Source organism: Haliotis rufescens, unplaced genomic scaffold (assembly GCF_023055435.1).
Source record: "Haliotis rufescens isolate VD_foot unplaced genomic scaffold, xgHalRufe1.0.p SCAF_67, whole genome shotgun sequence".
NCBI lineage: Eukaryota > Metazoa > Mollusca > Gastropoda > Lepetellida > Haliotidae > Haliotis > Haliotis rufescens.
The window spans coordinates 277,648-290,630 of NW_025964358.1; the positions used below are offsets into that span (position 1 = coordinate 277,648).

At 42.0% G+C, this 12,983-nt stretch overlaps 2 long non-coding RNA genes across 4 annotated transcripts in view; one reads left to right on the forward strand and one right to left on the reverse strand.

The window, feature by feature from the left end:
- Positions 1-4,199, reverse strand: part of LOC124110687 — a 28,088-nt gene extending 23,889 nt beyond the window's left edge. For 2 of the 3 annotated variants that reach the window (XR_007218903.1, XR_007218902.1), the window contains exons 1-2: positions 4,054-4,199; positions 1,999-2,188 (exon numbers count right to left, since the gene is read on the reverse strand). This is a non-coding gene — a long non-coding RNA (uncharacterized LOC124110687). Of the gene's footprint in view, positions 1-1,998; positions 2,189-2,762; positions 2,839-4,053 lie in introns of all 3 variants that reach the window. The other variant, XR_007218904.1, reaches the window with a different exon arrangement.
- LOC124110691 overlaps positions 1-12,983 on the forward strand; it is a 317,539-nt gene that overhangs the window by 259,973 nt on the left and 44,583 nt on the right. The window lies entirely within an intron of this gene.

Consider the following 12,983-nt stretch of genomic DNA (forward strand, 5'->3'; position numbering starts at 1 on the left):
AGTTTAACCAGAAACAACACAAAGCACCCTTAAGACACCCTGTCATCTAAATCTACCCATGCTGTCATGTATCTGGTCACAGAACATAGTCTATTGGACCACTTTACCCATGTCCAGAGAATGTCTTAACCAAAAACACCACAAAGCACCCTTAAGACACCCTGTCATCTAAATCTACCCATGCTGTCATGTATCTGGTCACAGAACACAGTCTATTGGACCACTTTACCCATGTCCAGAGAATGCCTTAGGGAGAAACAGTACAAACCACCCATAGACACCCTGTAATCTAAATCTACCCATGCTGTCATGTATCTGGTCACAGAACATAGTCTATTGGACCACTTTACCCATGTCCAGAGAATGCCTTAGGGAGAAACAGCACAAACCACCCTTAAGACTCCCTGTAATCTAAATCTACTCATGTTATGATGTATCTGCTCTTGTGCCGGTTGGTAGCCTAGCTTGTCATGCTGAAGACCTGGGTTCGTTTCTGGTGTCCCCCGCCGTGATATTTCTGGAAAATTACTAAAAGCAGCGTAAAACCATACTCTCTCACTCAGTATGCTCTAAGAACAGAGTCTATTTGAACACTTCATTCATGTCCAGAGAATGACTTTAACCAGAAACTGCACAAATCCATCCTTAAGACACCTTGTAATCGACACCTACCCATGCTATGATGTGTCTGGTTACTATACACTTGACCATTTCCAGAGAAACAACACAAAACACCCTTAAGACACCCTGGGCCCACTTGCACAAAGCGATCTTAGCCCTAAGACTGTTGTAAGCCTAAGTTAAAGTATGGGAGTTTCGATCATCTTAGCACTAAGATCGCTTTGTGCAAGTGGGTCCTGGACACTGGACACACTTGATTTGACCATTTGACTCATCTCCAGAGAATGACTGAACCAGAAAAATCACAAACCACCCTGAAGACACCCTGTAATCTAAACACAATGCCTTTAACCTGAAGCTATGCAAACCAATATCTGGCTAGTATGCATAGTCTATTTGACCACTTGACCCATTTCCAGAGAAAGCCTTCAACCTGAAGCTACACAAACCATCCTTAAATCTGAATCTCACTTCCAGACCATCCACATTAAACATGAACCTAAGTTTGCCCCTGGCGGCCCAGTGCTTCATGATCAGCGACTCATGCTTGTCCTCAGATTGGTTGGTTGGTTTGTTGTTTAACGCCGCACTCACCAATATTCCAGCTATATGACCGCAGTCTGTAAATAATCGAATCTGAACCAGACAATCCAGTGATTAATATCATGAGCATTGATCCACGCAATTGGGACAGATGACATGTATCAACCAAGTTAGTGAGCCTGACCACCTGATCCCGTTAGTGGCCTTTTACGACAAGCATAGTCCCCTTTTACAGCAAGCATGGGTTGCTGAAGACCTATTCTACTCCGGAATCTTCACGGGTCTTGTCCTCAGAAGCGATAGATTCAGATGGTCAGTCTTGATGACTTGATTGCATGTCATCAGGTCTCACTTGTGATGACCGTTGCTCATAATGTCAGTCACTGGATTGTCTGGTGGGGTGGGGTGAGGTGAGGTGGGGTGGGGTGGGGTGGGGTGGGGTGGGGTGGGGTGAGGTGAGGTGAGGTGAGAGTGTGTGTGTGTGTGGGGGGGGGGGGGGGGGGGGGGGGGGTTGCACTAGTCCAGACCCATGGCAGAACATGCTGCAATTTAACATGAATACATAATCACTGGATTGTCTGGTGGGGTGAGGTGGGGTGGGGTGAAATGAGGTGGTGTGGTGTGAGGTGAGGTGAGGTGAGGTGAGGTGGGGTGGTATGAGATACCCCAAAATTATCAGACTGTGTATACAGCTCAACTGCAATTTGGACTGCTGGCACAAGACATGTGTAGATCTTGAGAGTTTCTAATAAAACAATCACGATGAAATTCAGTGGCAAGAGAATCAAGTCACAATTTTAGCAAGGGCCACAATGCCTGGAACAAAGGTCTCACCTTTCGATCTGAAGAGTCAGAAAGTGCCTCTCCACCCCAGATACCCAGGACTGTCACCAGGATGAGTGCTGAAGACTTCTCACAGGTCACCAAGTCCAGGTTGGATGTCACTGGTCTGTCCCCGCCACTCTGTGACTGCATCTCTCCCTCTGTGTGGCTGTTGGGTCAAACTGCGGCCAGCAAGCAAGACCTGAAACAAGAGTCAAGCAAAGCTGATTTGGAGGGTATATGACAATGAAAAGGTGGCCGAGGCATGGAACACTGCTCTGAGATCGCATCATTCAGCATCCACTGACTTTGACAAGGCTCACCTGCAGATAGCCAGGGAGAGATAATACATGCTTGAAAATGACATTGAAATGTGTTGTGTGTGACTTCATAGCACCTGATATGAAGTTGTACAATGCAATCAAAACAGGCAAACCCGGACCAAACCCAGCAGCATCTAACATAGGACTTGCCTTGGGTCTACAGTACAAGACACCCCTATTGGCAACACTAGAGCCAGATTACTGATGGCGAACACAGACATTCCACCCCCTTGCAGGAGCAGTATGCAGAGGACCTCTAACAAGGTGGCTAAGACTGTTACTGAACTGAATACACAGGATATGGATGTAGAGTAGAATTAGTGAAGGAAGTTAATCGGAAGAGGGTACTGAGCCTTGTGAGATGAATATTGTAATGGATGACCGATATAACTCAACCACAATAACAAGCAGGAAGAAGTCAGGGCAGAATGCATCACAAGCAATCAGCATCACCTGCGAAACAGTAACTGACAAGAAGTTCATCATCAGCTTGTCATTCCAGAGTAAGCTCTGCTGGACTGGTGCTTGGCTGAAAGGAAAAGGAATGGATGTGAAATGTCCAGGGGGGCACCCACACTGTACTGCAAACATGTCGGATTTCGCTGCATTCTCTGAGTTTATTATGGGAGAGGACATTGGAAATCAGCTTGCACTACAGGGTACACGGTCAGTCAGGTCATAATAACTGATGTCAACCAGCACCACAGTTTCTGAGCAGTAAACGTGCTCCGAAATTAAGCATAAAAATCAAGGGGTCCTTGTCATACCCAGATAACAAATTTAAGTGTATTGTTATTTTTTACTGGCATGAACAGCTTTGAGACCCCTTGTGTTTCTCCATATCACTAACACTGCAGCTTCATAATCACTGTAGTTTCTGGGTAGATTTGAAAAATTAAAATTAATTTAGGTAAAATATCAATGCATAAAAAAATAAGGTTTCTTGACATTTTTTGTCAAAAATAAATCCCATTGTATAATTACACATCATAGCAAAAGTTCTAGGTCTGTGGTTTCTGAGAAAATGTTTTTAAAAGATTTTCCAAGTAGTAGAAGTGTATTTTTTATGTCTTGATTATTCTACAAGCAGGAATTTAACAGCTCTCAATCACAATGTTCTTTTACATATCATATCACAGTTACTGCTTGCTGTGCACAGTTGATTATTATTATTATTTTTTTAAAAACAACATTTTTGAAGATCATAAGATATCACTCCAGCAAGCAGAGACCATAAAACAGACTATGGTCTCTGTGCCAATTTTAAGTTACCAAGGTTACTGTCAAAACCTGGTATTTCCAAACTAAAGTCAATGGCCACATCAATAAATTTAAATTATCAGAACAAATAACACACGGGTAATGGCTAACAATAGCATGCTTATCTTTTGAACAAACTTCAGGCTAACAATATTAGAGCGATCATCCCAGTTTCCGCTTCCCTGTGTGTTTTTTTCTGAGAAATAGTCAAAACAATTCAATTCACACTTGATATACTTACCGTGACTATGGATAAAAGAATGCGGTTCATTCACAATTAGCGGTCATAATATATAAACGAACATTGCTCCATTATTCCTGAGAGGAGAGAGGATTGACACCAATGAGCATGTCTTGCCTCGGCCGCACCCTGTGACCCAGTGCCTGTTGGTGCAGTCGAATGCAAGTCTTGCTAGATCCGTGTCTATAACTTATTCTATACTTTCAAAATATCTTTAAAAAGTATAAATAATGAAGATACTACCTTATGTATCCACGGGCTGATAAGGTATCCCATGACATTTCACATTTTGCTTATAAAACAGCAAACCATCACGATCACTTCTAAAAATCACTTCCTGGTCGCCATTTTCTGGTTCAAGAAAGTTCAAGGTCGTGTTGGATGGTACTTCTGCGCTGGCCGCTTGACACAGACGAAAGCTTGGCCCCGTCTCTAAGTTTCGGGGGCGCAACAATATCGTGGAACTAGTTTCAGAAAAAGCTCCATGACTTTGCATGCTACCCGCGGTATGGATACCGTATTGAATGTGTAGGAAACAATACATCGATGTGAGAAGCTTATTAAAACTGGTACCAAGCTTCGTTGCGCTACAGACAGAAGGAAACCAGTCCGGTTGAAACCTCCCAGAGCAAATCTTGATCTAAATCTTTCACAGAGGGCCTGAAGATGCTGACGTCAGAGCTAAAAACATGACGTCATTACCTTTGTCCGTGCATGTTCGAAAACTTGACAGTGACTCAGCTATCACTGGTATCAAGCCAAATCTCAGCTTGGCCTTAAAAATAGTGAACTTTAAAAAATATTTTCAATCAAAAGGCCTCTGTCTCACAGAGTCGCTTGGCCAGATTTGCACTTATATGCAATAATTTTCTTTAAAGGAACAATGGATACAAACTTTAGCTTTCATTGTGTAGTGGAAAAGGGATCTGCATTATGTTCAGAAATTATACCATATGACATAACGTGACTTGTGTTGGCGGATGTGGGCAGAAATTGAGCAGACAACAGGAGTACACTGAAAAAATATTGACCCTATTCAGAAAAATAAACCTTTAGTTCTCCACAACCGACTTTAAATACTTATGAGGACCTTGATATGAATTAAAGTACCAGAAGAGTTTTGGTTTGCTATGCATCTACTGAACTACTGAGCTAATTACTGTTTTTCTTAGCGTCGCATAGATTTTCTAAATAATAAATGTTCCTGGTATTAACGTTACAGCCAAAGTTTGAAGCATGGAGATTCAGTACAAAGTGAGACCCGTGAAGATCCGGGGTAGAATTGATCTTCAACAACCCATGCTTGCCGTAAGATGCGCCTATGGTTCATGCATGTCATCGTATCCCAATTGCGTGGATCAGTGCTCATGATGTCAATCACTGGAGTGTCTGGTCCAGACTCGATTATTTAGAGACTGCCATCATATAGCTGGAATATTGCTGAGTGCGGCGTTAAACAGCAAATAAACAAACAAACAGTACAAATTGAGAAATATGCATACAATTTCCACTAAATACTATATGAGTGTGTGTGTGTGTGTGTGTGTGTGTGTGTGTGTGTGTGTGTGTGTGTGTGTGCGTGTGTGTGTGTGTGTGTGTGCGTGTGTGTGTCTGACAGCTCTGTAGATATACCAAATAGCTGGTTCTTATTTATCTACCATGTTTACCTGCTAGATGCCGAGTTATTTTTGTAACGCACTTTTTCATAAAATCTGAGAAGTGAAGGTTGTGCGAGAATTGTGACACGTAAGTCAGCAGAAACGTTCCAAGAATCTGTGTACTTTGATTTGTTTGTATACTTTTCAAGAAATACCGATATGGTTGTGCGTGATTTTGCGTCAGTCATGGCGTCACGCAGGACGGAAACTTTGACAATTGTTGTTGAATTTACCAAATCATTGCAATGTATATATTTTTAATGACCTAATTCTTGCTACGATTCTCTTCCCATGCACATTCTGAAAATGGTGCGCTAATGTATGCAACGAATAGACGAATGGATAGCTCAAAATTGGACAAATTCTACACTGTGTAAAATCTTAATTTTGCTTTGTTTACATTTCTAAGAAGTGCAGTTTTACTAGGTGCACAGCGTTCGTTTCAAAACCTAATTTATTATGCTTGATTTCTTCTGGACACTTGATATTGGTGACAAGGACAAGGACAAGGACCAGGATCAGGACAAGGATCAGGACAAGGACCAGGACAAGGACCAAGGACCAGGGACCAGGACCAGGACAAGGACCAGGACAAGGACCAGGACAAGGACAAGGACAAGGACCAAGGACCAGGACAAGGACCAGGATCAGGACAAGGATCAGGACAAGGACCAGGATCAGGACAAGGATCAGGACCAGGACAAGGACAAGGACAAGGACCAGGACCAGGACAAGGACCAGGACAAGGACCAGGACAAGGACCAGGATCAGGACAAGGACCAGGACCAGGACAAGGATCAGGACCAGGACAAGGACCAGGATCAGGACAAGGACCAGGACAAGGACCAGGATCAGGACAAGGATCAGGACCAGGACAAGGACAAGGACCAAGGACCAGGACAAGGACCAGGACAAGGACCAGGACCAGGACAAGGACCAGGATCAGGACAAGGATCAGGAAAAGGACCAGGACAAGGACCAAGGACCAGGGACCAGGACCAGGACAAGGACCAGGACAAGGACCAGGACGATGACAAGGATCAGGACAAGGATCAGGACAAGGACAAGGACGATGACAAGGACCAGGACCAGGACCAGGACAAGGACCAGGACAAGGACAAGGACCAGGACAAGGACCAGGACAAGGACCAGGACCAGGACCAGGACAAGGACCAGGACAAGGACCAGGACCAGGACAAGGACCAGGACAAGGACCAGGACAAGGACCAAGGACCAAGGACCAGGACAAGGACAAGGACCAGGACAAGGACCAAGGACCAGGACAAGGACCAGGACCAAGGACCAGGACAAGGACCAAGGACCAGGACAAGGACAAGGACCAAGGACCAGGACCAGGACAAGGACCAGGACAAGGACAAGGACCAGGACCAGGACAAGGACAAGGACCAGGACAAGGACAAGGACCAGGACAAGGACCAGGACAAGGACAAGGACCAAGGACCAAAGCATTCAAGGATGTATGTATACTTAGCTGAGTGTGAAACATACGTGATGTAATAGGCGTCTCATAATTCCACACAGGTGAAACGGGATTTTGTAAACACTCTCCAATATATGTATGGCGCAAAGTTTACGTCGGCGTTCGTGTTTGGGTATTTTTAAAAATATTCTAAACGATTCTAGGGTTATCGGCGACGTTTTGGAATCATCATGGGTGATTTGATAAACGACAGATACCTGTGATCACTAATATGCTCTATTTGAAATTAATTTCTCCAAGTAATTATCCGAAATTTAAATTTCAAACCATGCTGTAAATAACTCCGTGAATTGTGACTTAGTAATGTTTAAAAATGGCGTGATCTATCACGTACCTAATTTACAGAGGTCATTTTCTGTAATTCTGCTTTGCCTAAAACGACAGTGGATGATATCACAAAACCGGGAAATTCCCACAGAATGAAAACCTGTGAAGTGTAATTGTGTGCGTGATGTGTTGTATTGAATTTTATTCAACTCCAAAGTGAGGTTTGAAGAGGAGGGACATATCGGTTTTAGATACTGCAGTAATCTAGACTTGCTAAATATCATAGACTTGCATGGGCTGTATTAAAACCCCACTTCACCTCACCTGTAAATAATCGAGACTGGACCCGACAATCCAGTGATTGGCATCATGAGCATCAATCCACGCAATTGGGATTCGATAACATGCATCAACCAAGTTATTGAGACTGACCACCCGGTCGCGTTAGTCACCTCTAAAGGACAAGTATAGTCGCCTTTTACATGTGCATATGGGTTGCTGAAGACCTATTCTACCCCGGACCTTTTCTTCACGGGTCCGATCACCTATAAGTCGACTCTTATGACAAGCATAGTCGCCTCTTCATGCAAGCACGGGTTGCTGAAGGCAAATTCTAAGTCGGATGTTCACAGGTCCTCAGACACAATATACTGACTCCGAGCCGACCAGTCCTTGTTTTATAATGGCGAGCATGCAGCACACAGGGTAACAATAAGTACTGGTCAACTTTTACCGTCTCTTAGTATCAGTATCAGGCCAGGGGATCTAACCACCGACATTCGTCCTCCAGACAGACGCTCTATTCACTAGACCATGGAGGCGGTCCTGAAAGTGGGAGTGACGTATGATATAATTATGGTGGGGCACAATGTATGATACTCTAAAATCACCTCATGCATGGTCTGTTGTGTTCAGATTGAATGGTTATATGACGGACCAGACAATCCAGTGATTGATATCATTGATCTTTGGGAAACGATGGTCGATATGCATCAGCCAAGTCAGTGAGCCTGAGAGATACCGTTAGTCGCCTCTTATGACAAGCATAAGGTTGAACAGTAGTCAACTTTTAGTGTAACTACAATTATTTAGAGTTGATTCATTTGTTCATTCCTTTGTTTGACTTTGACTGTGATTGAAATAGGTGCAAAGGTAACTGTCTCGTCAAGTTTAGCTTAATATTGTAGACAATTTATTACTTTGTCAGGCTTTCAAATATGTGCATCCTACAGCTACATCTTAAGTGCCAATTTGGTGTGGCCATATACATGTCATCATCATCATATAGCATGCTAAACCTGGGTCAACTTCATTAAACGTTTGAGGAGAAATCTGCATTATGTGTTCGTTTCTTAGTTTTATTAGTTTCATCAAAATCAGTAAATACACTAACGTGTTACTGGATTTCTGGTCCATCCATCACTGGATTGTTTGGTTTATTGACAGGCCGCCGTCGCACGACAGGCGTACTGCTGTACAGCGTCAGGCAATAAACACTTACTTTTATCAGGCAAACTGTGTGGATATGGCACGTGCTACTAGTATAGCGGGACATGATTACCCTTTTCGCGAACACGTGGTGTCGTCACTGATATTTAGTGGTCCATTCATATGATCTTTACAGCTATTTTGCTCTCAAAGTGAAGTTTGTTTCGGTTGATAATCAAGACTGGTTATTCTCTGGCACTGACATTTTATTGTCCGTCCGCCGGTCATCCTTTCTAAAACCCTTCAATATTTTTCAACAAAAACAAATGGTAGATATATCAAACAGATCCTGAAGTGGTGCCTTTTGCTTTTGCCGGATTTTTGGCATTTTTATTTTTCTCGATTTCCATGGAAACAATTTGTACCAAGTCTCAAGAGGGGGGGTGGTGGATTTCGTTTCCGGAGCACAGCTCAGACACCGTCCGATATCTTTCAACAAAGCGTGGTTGATATATCAAACAGATCCTCAAGTAGTGCCTTTTAGATTTTTGGCATTTTTATTTTTCTCGATTTCCATGGAAACAATTTGTACCAAGTCTCAAGAGGGGGGTGGTGGATTTCGTTTCCGGAGCACAGCTCAGACACCGTCCGATATCTTTCAACAAAGCGTGGTTGATATATCAAACAGATCCTCAAGTAGTGCCTTTTAGATTTTTGGCATTTTTATTTTTCTCGATTTCCATGGAAACAATTTGTACCAAGTCTCAAGAGGGGGTGGTGGATTTTGTTTCCGGCGCACAACTCAGAAACCGTCCGATATCTTTCAACAAAGCGTGGTTGATATATCAAACATATCCTCAAGTAGTATTAGCAGATTTTGGGCATTTTTCTTTTTCTCGATTTCTATGGAAACAATTTGTACCAAGTCTCAAGAGGTGGTGGTGGATTTTGTTTCCGGCGCACAACTCAGAAACCGTCCGATATCTTTCAACAAAGCGTGGTTGATATATCAAACAGATCCTCAAATAGTTTTGCAGATTTTGGGCATTTTTATTTTTCTCGATTTCCATGGAAACAATTTGGATTTAGTCTCAAAAGGGAGGGGTAGGTGTCGTTTCCGGAGCACACCATAAAAACTGTGAAAGACTTTTCATCCAAACCTGGTACATGTATTAACCAAGGGCTGACGTGGTGCCTTTTGCTATTTAGAAATGCTTCAAAATTTGATTCCCCCCCCACCACTTTTAACAAGTTAGACTTAGGATGTAGCAGAGGTAGGTGTTTCCGGAGCAGAACTAAAAAACTAGTCTGACATTTTTTTATCCAAACTTGGTACATGTATTAATTAAAGGTTATTAAAGGTATTAATTATTTTTGAAAAATATCTGTTGCCATGGCAACAAGTTTGACCTTGGCTGTTAATAGTGGTGTGTTTGTCCGGACCATGTCTCTAAAACTTATAGGTATTCTTTCATGACACTTAACACACAATGACCAGTTTGTCAAATGGTGCCTTTTGCTACAAAGGCCTGTTTAGAATTGATATTTTTTTCTGTTTCCACGCAACAAATTTGATCTTGACTTGTTCATATTGGTGAGTACCTGACGTAGAAATAAAAAGTTCCAAATCGTGTATAGGACAGACAGATTAGATAGAAATTCGCTCATCAAGTTGGACTTAAAGTAACAGTCAGATGATTTGTTCTCTCGAATTTGTGGGGGCCTGAGGGATATGTCACCTTCTGATGACTTGCATGAACATGCTATATATAACATTACATGACTGTTTCAGTTTTAGCTACATAATACAACAGATCGAGTCCTTGCTTTGTCCAGAATCATTAATCTCGGTGTTATCAAAGAACATGCTTGAACAAAGTTGCTTTATTCCGAGGCTGCCATTTGTATGTGTAGAGTGAAGGAAATAGTATCTCGTTGAATTCAGTTCTGAAAATTTCGCAGGACTACCCCGGTACTGTGTCAAGATCAGATTCGTGTTTTGCTTGTCAAACGTTCCAATCTCCATGGGTACCATATATCTGACAGGCTGACTGACGCACCTGTCTACAGTCTGACCAAGTTTTATAACCTGGCTAAGGCCGCATCACCATAGGCTTCTCGTCCGCCGTGAGTCGGAGCGACTGTAGTGCACGCGCTGCACAAAATTCACGTGGTTGAAACTGACACGACACACTGGGAGATGTTCAGGACAGCAATACACACACATATAGTCTGAAGATGTTAAAGCCAACCATACTGTTGCATGTCCACATAATCGCCATATTAATGATACTCTGGCAATCAAATTTCTGAAGGCTTTTTAAACTTTCGAATTCACATATTCTACCATACCCCATACCTCGGTTGGACCATGCTTTCAAATGAATAAATCGGTTTTAGATTTTTAGAAATGTTATTTGAATTAAAATTTAAGTAAGGCTGAATGAAATATTTTAACTATGGTCAAATATGCTTATTATGTCAAACCTACATATCACAGGTCTTGTAGATTTGATTGACTTAGGTCAAACACACCTTATACAGTTTGACAAAATCTGCAAACTTACACCTTATACGGTTTAACAAAATCTGCAAACTTACAGCCTAAATGTAAAGCTATGACACCTGGCCAAAATACATACAATTGTAGGCCGCAATCAGCAATATTCCAAATAATTAAATAATCGCATCTGTACCAGACGATCCGATAACTAATATTACGATTAACTACCTACGCCGCATGTTATCGGATCCCAATTGAGTGGATCGATGCTCATGATATCAATCACTGGATTGTCTGGTCCAGACTCACAACACACAAACAAACATCACTGAGCCTGCAGACCACCCTATCCATTAAGTTGCATCTTTCCACTAGCATAGGTTGATGGGAATCAATTCTAACCTCGAATCCCCACCCAGTGTAAGAATATAGTACATCATGTTTTGAACACAAGAACTTTTAACATGCTTGATAACAGGATTAAGGCACAAGGATAGCACAATCTATTTTTAGTGAAATGAGATTCACAAATAATAAACACGTTTGTCTAAAGAAAAGTAAATAATTAATACGTTCGTTGGTGTGTGTTCCTGTACTGCAATAGACATATACTGTCTTTTTATAGTTATATCCAGTTGGTGTGGTTGTTGCTTAACGCCGCGCTTAGTAATATCCCAGCTATATCACGCTGTCTGTAACTTATCGAATCTGGATCAGACAATCTAGTGATCGACACTATGATCATCCATCCACTTAACTGAGATTCTAGGACATGCAGTCATCCACTGAGCATGACCATCGATCCATTTCGTCGCCTCTTACGACAAGCATGGGTTAACTGGGTATAACCGGGAGCCCAGGTGGATTGCCAGTAGTTATAACATTGATATATATATATCAATATGGAACTATTCATACAGTTTACACACTCAATTGTCTTTCAATTTTATACAGTGTTCAAGGGTTGTCAATGCAGGATCAAGGATTTATAGTATATTAAATGTTAATTGATATTGACACTGTCAGCCACCGTGGGCCAAGGCAGATGTTTACACGCGAGCAGGCATGGCGAGCGGCAGACTGTATTAACTGAAGTGACGCTGGTGCATGACATTCTCGTGTCCCATTCAACCGGCCATATCCTGGCCTCATCACTGGCAGCCAAGAATGCAGATATTTTCTGGGAATATTATACTGGCAAACTGTCACAAAACTTCCCTGCGCAAGACAAAACACGGAGACAAAGAGTCGGATAAAGAGATTGCTTGCTGCGCCTTCAAATATCACTCACTCTTCCATCTCCGAACTGTGCGGACATTCTGCCCATTACAATAACATTGTATGTGTCCCTTCCAAAAGATTTAATTCTTCATTTGGGAACAGAACTGGAAACTGTAGACAGCTGTATAAATGTACTTATCATGCTTCTTCTTGCTTACTGTATTTGATATAGACATGTGTCAGTGTTGTGAAATTGACTATGGTGCACATTAGATGTGACATATTGAATACACCCAAAGAAAACTATCAGTACCTAAGACGATTGATAACATGCGAGTTAATAAATACACCATGGCTTTAAAACACATCTGGAGCACTGACTGTAAATATTTAAGGCTTCATTTGCAATACCAGTTATTGCCTAAACTACATTGTGTAACATTTAGATGAATCAAAGAGGCAGAAATGTTTGATATATATTAAGAGTTTGGTGTGCGGCAGATATCACTTCCTTGGGCCTTTGAATTTGTTGCAATATGTTAAAATACTCGAGACCCTTGGTATCATTGCCAAGACAAAAATATCTGTCCGATCA